This window comes from Oryctolagus cuniculus, chromosome 3, assembly GCF_051225735.1.
Source record: "Oryctolagus cuniculus isolate XC-2025 breed Fujian yellow rabbit chromosome 3, ASM5122573v1, whole genome shotgun sequence".
In the NCBI taxonomy this organism is placed as follows: Eukaryota; Metazoa; Chordata; class Mammalia; order Lagomorpha; family Leporidae; genus Oryctolagus; species Oryctolagus cuniculus.
This window is the reverse complement of record NC_142869.1, coordinates 57875602-57884121: the sequence shown is the minus strand read 5'-3', so window position 1 is coordinate 57884121 and position 8520 is coordinate 57875602. Positions and strand designations below refer to the sequence as shown.

General features: G+C 42.9%; 1 protein-coding gene and 2 pseudogenes across 3 annotated transcripts in view; all 3 read left to right on the top strand.

The window, feature by feature from the left end:
• Positions 1-2032: 2032 nt before the first annotated feature.
• LOC100347653 (putative acidic leucine-rich nuclear phosphoprotein 32 family member C pseudogene) lies at positions 2033-2711 on the top strand (annotated as a pseudogene).
• Positions 2712-6543: 3832 nt separating this feature from the next.
• Positions 6544-7284, top strand: LOC138848863 (zinc finger protein 836-like; annotated as a pseudogene).
• Positions 7285-7904: 620 nt separating this feature from the next.
• DNAJC10 (DnaJ heat shock protein family (Hsp40) member C10) overlaps positions 7905-8520 on the top strand; it is a 50416-nt gene continuing 49800 nt past the window's right edge. For 2 of the 3 annotated variants that reach the window (XM_051848380.2, XM_051848381.2), the window contains exon 1: positions 7905-8392. The gene's annotated coding sequence lies outside the window, so the exon portion shown is untranslated. The remainder of the gene's footprint in view (positions 8393-8520) is intronic. The other variant, XM_070070500.1, reaches the window with a different exon arrangement.

Genomic DNA, 8520 nt, shown 5'->3' with positions numbered 1-8520 from the left:
GGATGATTCCTCCCGACCTTGATGACCTTGCTTCCAGTGATTGATGATGTTGTCTTTGTCGACACAGATAGTAACTCCAATCTAACCTTTATCCACAAGTCCACAATCAACAATCCTTGCAAAAACAGAGTCTCAAATGAAGATTAAGGAAATCAGAATATGCAGAAACAACCTCAGGAATGGGTAATATGAATGTAGGATGTGTTGCAAATCTAAGATGCAAGATTAGAACAGCGATCAAAACAAAATCATTGCATCACTGGTGACACACACACACTGGACAGTTATCAAAACTTAAGTGATGTGACATCCTACAAATAGTGACTATAAAGAAAATTTGATGCAGAGTGTTGATCTTTCCAAGAGAAATTGACAGATGATTATCTCTTGTTGAAGTCAGAGGCAAAAACCATGTACCTAGTTTTGTGGCTATCATTAGCAGAAAAGAGAAAATCCAGCTCAAAACATGTGAAACTCAATGAATTGGGAGGCCACATGCCTCTGATAAGATTAATATTCTTCAGAGTTTAGAATCTCAACAAGGCACTTTTCACTAGGCCTCCTTGTGACAGAGACAGTGTTTTTCAGGTGAGTTATGCAGAGAGCAAGCTGGTCACAAAGAAGCTGAGTCGTCATGTAAAGGGAGAGTTGGTGAGAGAGTGCATGGAGGCTGCTGCAGAATTGTTAGCTCAAATTAAAATGGTTTCAGAGTGTCAGTTTGTCTCTAAGAACCATCCCACATTGGATTATTGACTTAGCAAAAGATATTGAAAGAACACTGAAGGATTCTGCAAAAGAGTTTCAATTTTTCTCTGGCTTATAAAGAGACAACAGACATACCCAAATATTGCCTGACTGGTTGTTTTTATTTGTGGGATAACTGCAGAGTTTGCCAGTTTGCCATGCCAAGAGGAACTGCTGTCACTAGAAGCCATGCATGGCATTGCAAGAGATGAGGACTTGGTTGAAAGACTTGTTTTTTTTCAGTGAAAAACTTGAGCTAACAATTGAAAAGGTAGGTGGCAATACTATAGCTGGAGCTCCAGCCATGGTTGACTCGCAAAAGGTTAATTGCATTTGTTGACTGAATCATCTCAGACTTGCTCCAAGTGCTTTGATTATATGCCTCACTGCATCATATGCCAAGAAAGTCTCTGTGCACAGTCATTGCAGTTCAACAATGGGACGTCGATAATGGTCCCAAGCATACATTTTGTCAAAAGCAGCCGCCAGTCGAAGAAGGAATTGCTGAATGAGCTTGCTTATCACTGTGAAGGGACATGGCTGAGTCACTAAAACATGCTAGTGAGGTTTTGTGATCCATGGGATGAAGTCAAGAAGTTTCTGGAGATGAAGGGAAAACCTGTCAGGGATTCAATGAGAGCAAGCGACTGTGTGATCCGGCGTTTATGGTGGACATCACCAAGTACCTCTCAGAGCTGAACATCAAGCTGGGGGGCCCCAACCAGCTTCTCAGCTCCCTGCTTTCAAACGTGAAGTCATCTGAAGCTAAATTAAGGCTGCAGAAAGCGCAACTCAAAACGAATAACAGGGTACATTACTCTGGAAGGACAAAAGTCTTCTATGATACTTGAATATCCTGGTGAATGTGGAAGCTAATTGAAACATTTGATGAAAGATCAAAGGAACTGAACATCTTTGCTATACAGTTCAATTGGAGTAGCTGAAGTGCTTGGTCACCTCCAACAGGAAATTGTTCAGCAACAAAGCTATGACAAACTGACAATTAAGTACAACAACAGCCCACCATTTGAGTGCTATAAACGTTACAGAAGCAATGATTCATCTCCCACTTTGAGGAGACATGCGTTAAAATCGGCATCTGTGTTCAGAACAACTTACTGCTGCCAGTACTTTTCAAGGGTTTCACTCTGCTCCCATGAGGACGGAACTCTGCTCCCCTGCATGCATGCCACAGGGCTCCAACTGCAAGCACTCTTTCCAAGGCTGGGATGCCTCTCTCCACTTGGCCCCATGGTGCAGAGTCTGAAAGGGGGGGAAGAGAGGAAACATGGAAGCAAAGAGGAAAGTCTACCTGGAGCTAACAAACTGGACCCTGGCAACCGTTCAGGAACTTGTCTTGGACAGATGCAAATCAAATGATGGGAAAAATCAGGGCTTTATAGCTAAATTTGTGAATTTAGAGTTCCTTGATTTCAGTCTCAAATCTCCCCAAGCTGTCTAAATTGCAAAAGCTTGAGCTCAGCGACAATGGAATCCCTGGAGGTCTGAGCATGGTAGCAGAGAAACTTCCAGATCTCACACATCTCAACTGGAGTGGAAATAAGCTGAAAGGTATCAGCATCCTGGAACCCTTGAAGAAGTTGGATTGTCTGAAAAGCCTGAGTGTTTCTAACTGTGAAGTCACTAACCTGAATGACCGTCTTCTGCTCCTGCCCCAACTGACCTTCCTACATAGCTAGGACCAGGAAGCCACTGACTCGGGTGCTAAGGTGGATGGCGTGGATGAAGAGGAAGAGGACAAAGAAGGAGAAGATGAGGAAGAGGAGGGAGAGCTTGATGAAGAAGAGGATGGAAATGAAGAGGAAGATAGTGAAGGGGAGGAAAATGAAGATGAAGTCAGTGAAGAGGAAGAATTCAGACAGGATGGAGAAGTTGACGAGGATGAGGAGGAAGAAAGTGGGAAAAGTGAAAAGAAGAAGAGAGAAACAGATCATGAGGATGGTTAAGACCCCAATGAACTGCAAAAACAGAAACAGAACTATTCAGTATTGGTTGGACTGCTCATGGATTTAGTAGCTACTTTTTTTAAAAAAAAAAAAGGGGGGGGGGTAGCTGTGAGACAAACGGCTGGACACCCACCAGGGGGAAAAAAAAGTTCCTGTGACATTCCACCTTCCTCCATGATGTAATACCTCTTGGTAATCCACCGCCAAGCTTGGGGACTCACCCAAACAAAACTGTGAGTTTTGTTAGGTTTTTGTGTAAGTCTTGCTGTAGCCTGGGTAGCTCTGATTGGTAAGTCAGCCATCCATGGCTACCAGTTACACTGAGACTGTAACAGCATTGTTACTTCCTGTATAACAAAAAACTTTGCAAATAACATCTTAACATTTTAAGTATATTAAAAAGAGGAAGAGAAGTTCTAGCCATCACATTAAAAGTGAGTTAATTAAATGTTTGACCAAACAGAGCAGGCTAAATTTTAAGCTGATAATTTTGTATGATCCCCAAATGGTGTTATAAATATCTCAATGGCTCTTGGCGGAAAAAATGTTCCCCACCCCTGACCTAAATAAATGTTAGCAGTAGATTTTAACCCATTGGGTGAAACAGATATCTGTGAATTCATATTAATATAAATAAATTAATAAATTGAAAGTTTAATGTGGAATCAGATAACCATAGCGTCTCAAAGTGCCTCCTCACAAAGCATTTACTAATTACAAAAAGGAAAAATATGACTGTATAGTAGAAAAGCCTCACCATCACCTCTATAACCAAACAATCTAAATTAACACTAAAAATGGGATAAATCAAAATTTGGGACCATCAGGTAAGATACAACGAAAAGAACACAGTGTTCTATTATATTCCTGCCCAAAATGCACAATCCGAAATTAAATTTCAGGACACTTCAGACAAACTGAAACAGAAAGTTGCCTACAGAATAACTGGCCTGTAGTCTCCACCAGTGTCCAGATCTTGAAAGTCAAGGAAGAATTAGCTGTTTCCAACCTGAGGGGTCTAAAATGCCATTATGCTAAATGAAACAATTAGTTGCTGGCTAGATCCTATTACTACAAAGACACAGAGATAATTAGAAAAGCCTGAATTAGGTCTGAGAATTGGATGGTAATAATGCATCAATTTTAATTTCCCGATTTTGATGATAGTGTCTTGGTTGTGTAAGAGAATGTCCTTGTTTGTAAAAAGTACACCTCACAGTTTTGGAGGATAAAGGGACAAGTCAGTAAATAACTCTCAAGTGGTTGAAAAAAAAACAGTGGTTTGTACTATGCATTCAATTTTTTGTATTTTCAGGTTATTTTTGATTAAGTAAAGTAATAACCATATAATAATATCCCTTTGCTTAAAACTTTTCTATGACTTCCTATTGCCTGTAGGAAAAAATATCAAAATCCTAGAAATGAACTATTAGACATTTTATGATCTTGTCCTGATTCACTTTTCCAGTCTCATTTTGTTGAATTTCTTCTTTTGGTTGCCATTCATTCCTCTTCATTCCTTAATACTCATGCTGTTTTGAAATATAAGCTCCCAGGACCAGGTTTGTGGTACAGCAGGTTGGGCTGCTGCCTGCAATGCCTGCATCCCATATGAGCTCTGATTTGAGTTCTGGCTGCTCCAGTTCCAATCCAGCTCCTTATTGGTGCATCTGGGAAAGCAGCAGAGGATGGCACTAGTCCTTGGACCCCTGCACCAATGTGGGAGACACTGGTGAGGTTCCTGGCCCCTGGCTCCGACTGGCCCAGTCCTGGCCATTATGGCCATTTGGAGAGTGACCAGTGAATGGAAGTCTCTATCTTTCTCTCTGTCTTTCAAATAAATAAAAAAAAACTTTAAAAAAAAAGGAAAGAAAACAAAAGAAATACAAAGTCCATGGGCTTACTGTGCCCACTGCTTCAAACATCCTCTAATATATATTATCATGTACATCAAGTTTATTTTCTGTAAGACCTTTCTCAAACCTTTGCTCAGGCCATTTCTCCATTATTAATTCTCACAGCACTATGCAGTTTCTCATCATAATTACAGGTTTGTTAAAGTAATTGATTAAAGTGTCTTCTATTACTCTACTTCTTGAAGATAGAATTATGTCGACTCTAGGCCAGAGAAGAGTAAACAACTTTAATAAATACATGAGCTGTTTAAAATGAATCAGTCTTCTCTCTTATACCTGCAGCCTTTTTTTTTTTTTTTCTGGTGTGTAAATGAGTTCAAATCTTTCCAGACCTAAATTATTTCCTCACTTGCATCCACATTCCAGCTGCATTGCAGTTTTCCAGCTTCTCTTCTCACCGAGATTTCAACAGAGCATATGTACCTGTTTGCAGCTTAGTCTGCAAAGCCACACTGTCGAGGATGAGCAGAGCAGCGGTGACTTTTCCCACACAGAGTCCTCGGGAAAGGCTTTGTTGAATATGTCCATGTTTATTTACAGGCATGTACGTTATAAGGGGCAGGTAGAAGGGGCGTAACCAACTCTGGGGAATGCTAACTATAGGACAGAATGGACACTGGCACCAATATGCTTATCCAATCAGCTTGAAGGTCAAGTAGTTGGGAAGGCTCCCCAGGTGGCCCTAATGGGCCTAGGCAACATCTAGGAGTTGTTTGCCTGGTTGGCAGAAGGTGGGGGTAGGGAGAAGTATGCCTGGGCTCAGCTAACTGCTGAGATCGCCCACACCTGTTACTTCCATTGCCTAAGCTCCCAGGTAATGCTCAGTCCTCTACAGTCAAACTTCCAGCCTTAGCATCCACCAGAATCAGTGTTTGCCAAGATGGCTGTAACCTCCTAAAAAGCAGACCAAATTAACAAGTTTTCATATATTACATGAATTGCTCTCATCAACTTCCTTAATGTTTAATTCTTCTTGTACATCTTTGATCATCTTTTGTTTATTGATGTATTCGGGTTTTTTTTTTTTTTTTAGTTTTTTTTAGAAAGCTTTTACATAATGAATACAAATTTCATAGGAATGATCAGTACCTATACTGGCTCTCTGTTTTCATTCTATCCAATTAAATTTTCCTTCAAAAAATACTTAATATCTACCATATACCAGGAGTAACTAGTGTTACGATAGTATATAAACAAATATTCCTGTCTCCATGGAGTTCATATGTTTGATATTAGAATTCTCCCGGACTATATCATTGGCCCATAACTTTTCTTATTTTGCCAAGTTTTTTCTTGGTGATCTCATTCATTCTCCATCCATGGGTTAGTTTGTGATTCCCTAATTCTGTCCCCCAGTTCAGCCATCTTCCGAGACTTTCATGCTGGATATCATCACTTAGACATAATCTAGGAATCTTTCAACTAGGTATGTCCAAAAATCCTTTTATCTTTTCCTTAATCATATCTCCACTGAGTAGTACTCAACCACCTAATTCAGAAATTAACCTTAAATTCTTCCTCTCCTTTCTCTCTCATATCCAATCACCATTGCTAGCTACATTTACCTTATTTCTCTACCGTTCTCTTAACTGCTCTTCCCCCACCTTGTCCCATTTGTATCCTCTCTCTAATAGCTGCCAGAATGATCTAGTGATTGCACAATTTCAGATGCTTAAATGCTTTAGAAAGTTCCCCTATCACATAAAAGATGAAGCCTGTATCTTCATCATGACATAAAAACCCCTGCAATCCATATCCTGCTTCACTCACCAGTTTCCTGTTTTGCTGTTCAATTGAAAGATTTTGTTGATTAAGTTGGACCACGTGGAGAGTTCATACCAAGGCATACCAAGGAAGGACTGACTCCTAAAGCCTTGGGTTGCATGAGGAAGATACCCAGCAGAAGAGGATGTGGAATGCAAGGGAATAAGGAATGCTTCTTATTCAGGACCTCTGACATTCAGGTTGTGGCTGCAGAATTCTCTGTGGAGGAGTGGCTATGACTGGACCCTGACCAGAGAGCTTTATACAAAGATAGGCTACTGGAGAACTACAGGAACTTAATCTCCCTGGATAGCTCTCCTAACTGTGTCATGGAAGAATTGCCACCAGTAGAGAACAATAATACAGGAGAAATATTCCAAACAATGGTGTTGGAATAAAGCTGAGAAATCAGAAGCTTATTTCAGGAAAAAAAATTTTAAGTGTGACTTTGGAGAGATGATGAAAGAAATCATAAAGGAGTGCTCATGACCCATAAAAAACCTCACTGGTAGAAGGGATTCACATGGTGAACAAGATGCAGGAAATAAGTCTGTTTATTAATTATACACTTAGGTTAATCTTTTACTTCAAAGTGGCTGACTTGCATAAATTTCAAACTGAAGGAAAACTTTACGAATTTAATCAAATTGAAAAGACAACATTTCCTGTTTGTCCACTTCCAATAATTCTTCCTATGGACCAAACCAGAATATCTAATAAATATGGGAATGATAAAAAAAAATTTCGGTGTTCATAATAGTTAACATCAAAGTCTGGAGCCACACTGCTTAGGTTTGAACACCAGCTCTCTCACTTATTACCTCCATTTCCTCAACTGTGAAACGAGTGTAGTAGCTGCTATCTCATAAGATTATTTGGAAGGCTGAGCCAATACAAATATGCTTAAATCAGCCCCTGGTACATATTAACCATATCAGGCTGCTTCAATATTTCTGTCTTGATTCATTCTTCCACCTTCCAAAATATATTAGGAACCCGACATTTGATTTACTACCCATAATATCGTTATCAATTACAACTTATTTCATGTAGAGCTGATGTCATAAGCGAATAATCCTCTAATCGTGATGTTTCCTCTTTTAATCTTATAAATGTAGTTCCTTCAATCGTTATTTTGCTGTGGATCAGAAATGTAGTTTCCGAACCAAATAAAGATAAGAGGACTTAAAGTACCCGATTTCTACGTTGGACGACTCGGAAGCCAGGAAGCACGGGCCGATGTTCAAACGTTTGATACACTCACACAAAACTGTAAACAATTTTATTCTTCCCAAGCTTCCTACGGCCTCTTCAATACTCTAGGCGGATACCGCAATTGATACCATTTCAAGAAAGCACCCCTTTTTTTGCCAAATTTCCCGCGCTCTGCGGCACCCACTCCTCAACCCCGCAAATTCCCCGCAGTCCCGGCTTCCCTTTACGGACAGGGTCACAGACAAATCGCACCGCGAACCCGCCCTCCGGGTTTCCCGGTTACCCGGGCAACGGAACCAGGAAGGGGCGGGCCTCGTCGGCCTCTGTTCCGCTGGCCCGCCGCGTCCGTGCGGGGGCGCGGGCTGCTCGGACACAGCGTGCCCTTCAGCTCCGGGTTAGAGCCGGAGCCGGAGCCGGAGCCGGATCCCGCACAATGGCCACGTCAACCTAACCCTGCACCACCCTGTCACGCTGCCGCTGCCGTCGCCGCCGCAGGCGCCGCGCCCTCCAGGCCCGTTGCCGGTCAGGCCGGCCTACTCCCCTACGCCTTTCCCACAATGCCTGGCGCCAGGCCCCGCCCCGGCTCCCCGTGGATACCGGCGCGCTAGGAGCCGACCGGCGCTGGCCGCGCGCGCTCTTCGCTGCCGGTGCGTCTCGTCCTCCCCTCTCCCGAGCACGGGGGCCCGGCGGCCGGAGAGTGCGTGCTTCCTTCCCGCCAGCACGGTTTGGGCTCGGCTGGGCGGAGTCCGGCGCTGGGATCGAGGATGAGGAGCTGCTGCAGGCGAGGTGGGCACGGGCCGGGGGGCCCCGGGACCTCCGGGAAGGGGAGGGGTGAGATGCCTGCGCGCCGGGGTGTCCCCTCCTCTCCGCCCCTGCCGGCGGCGTGCGGGCTCGCTCCGCGTCTGCTTCCCGGT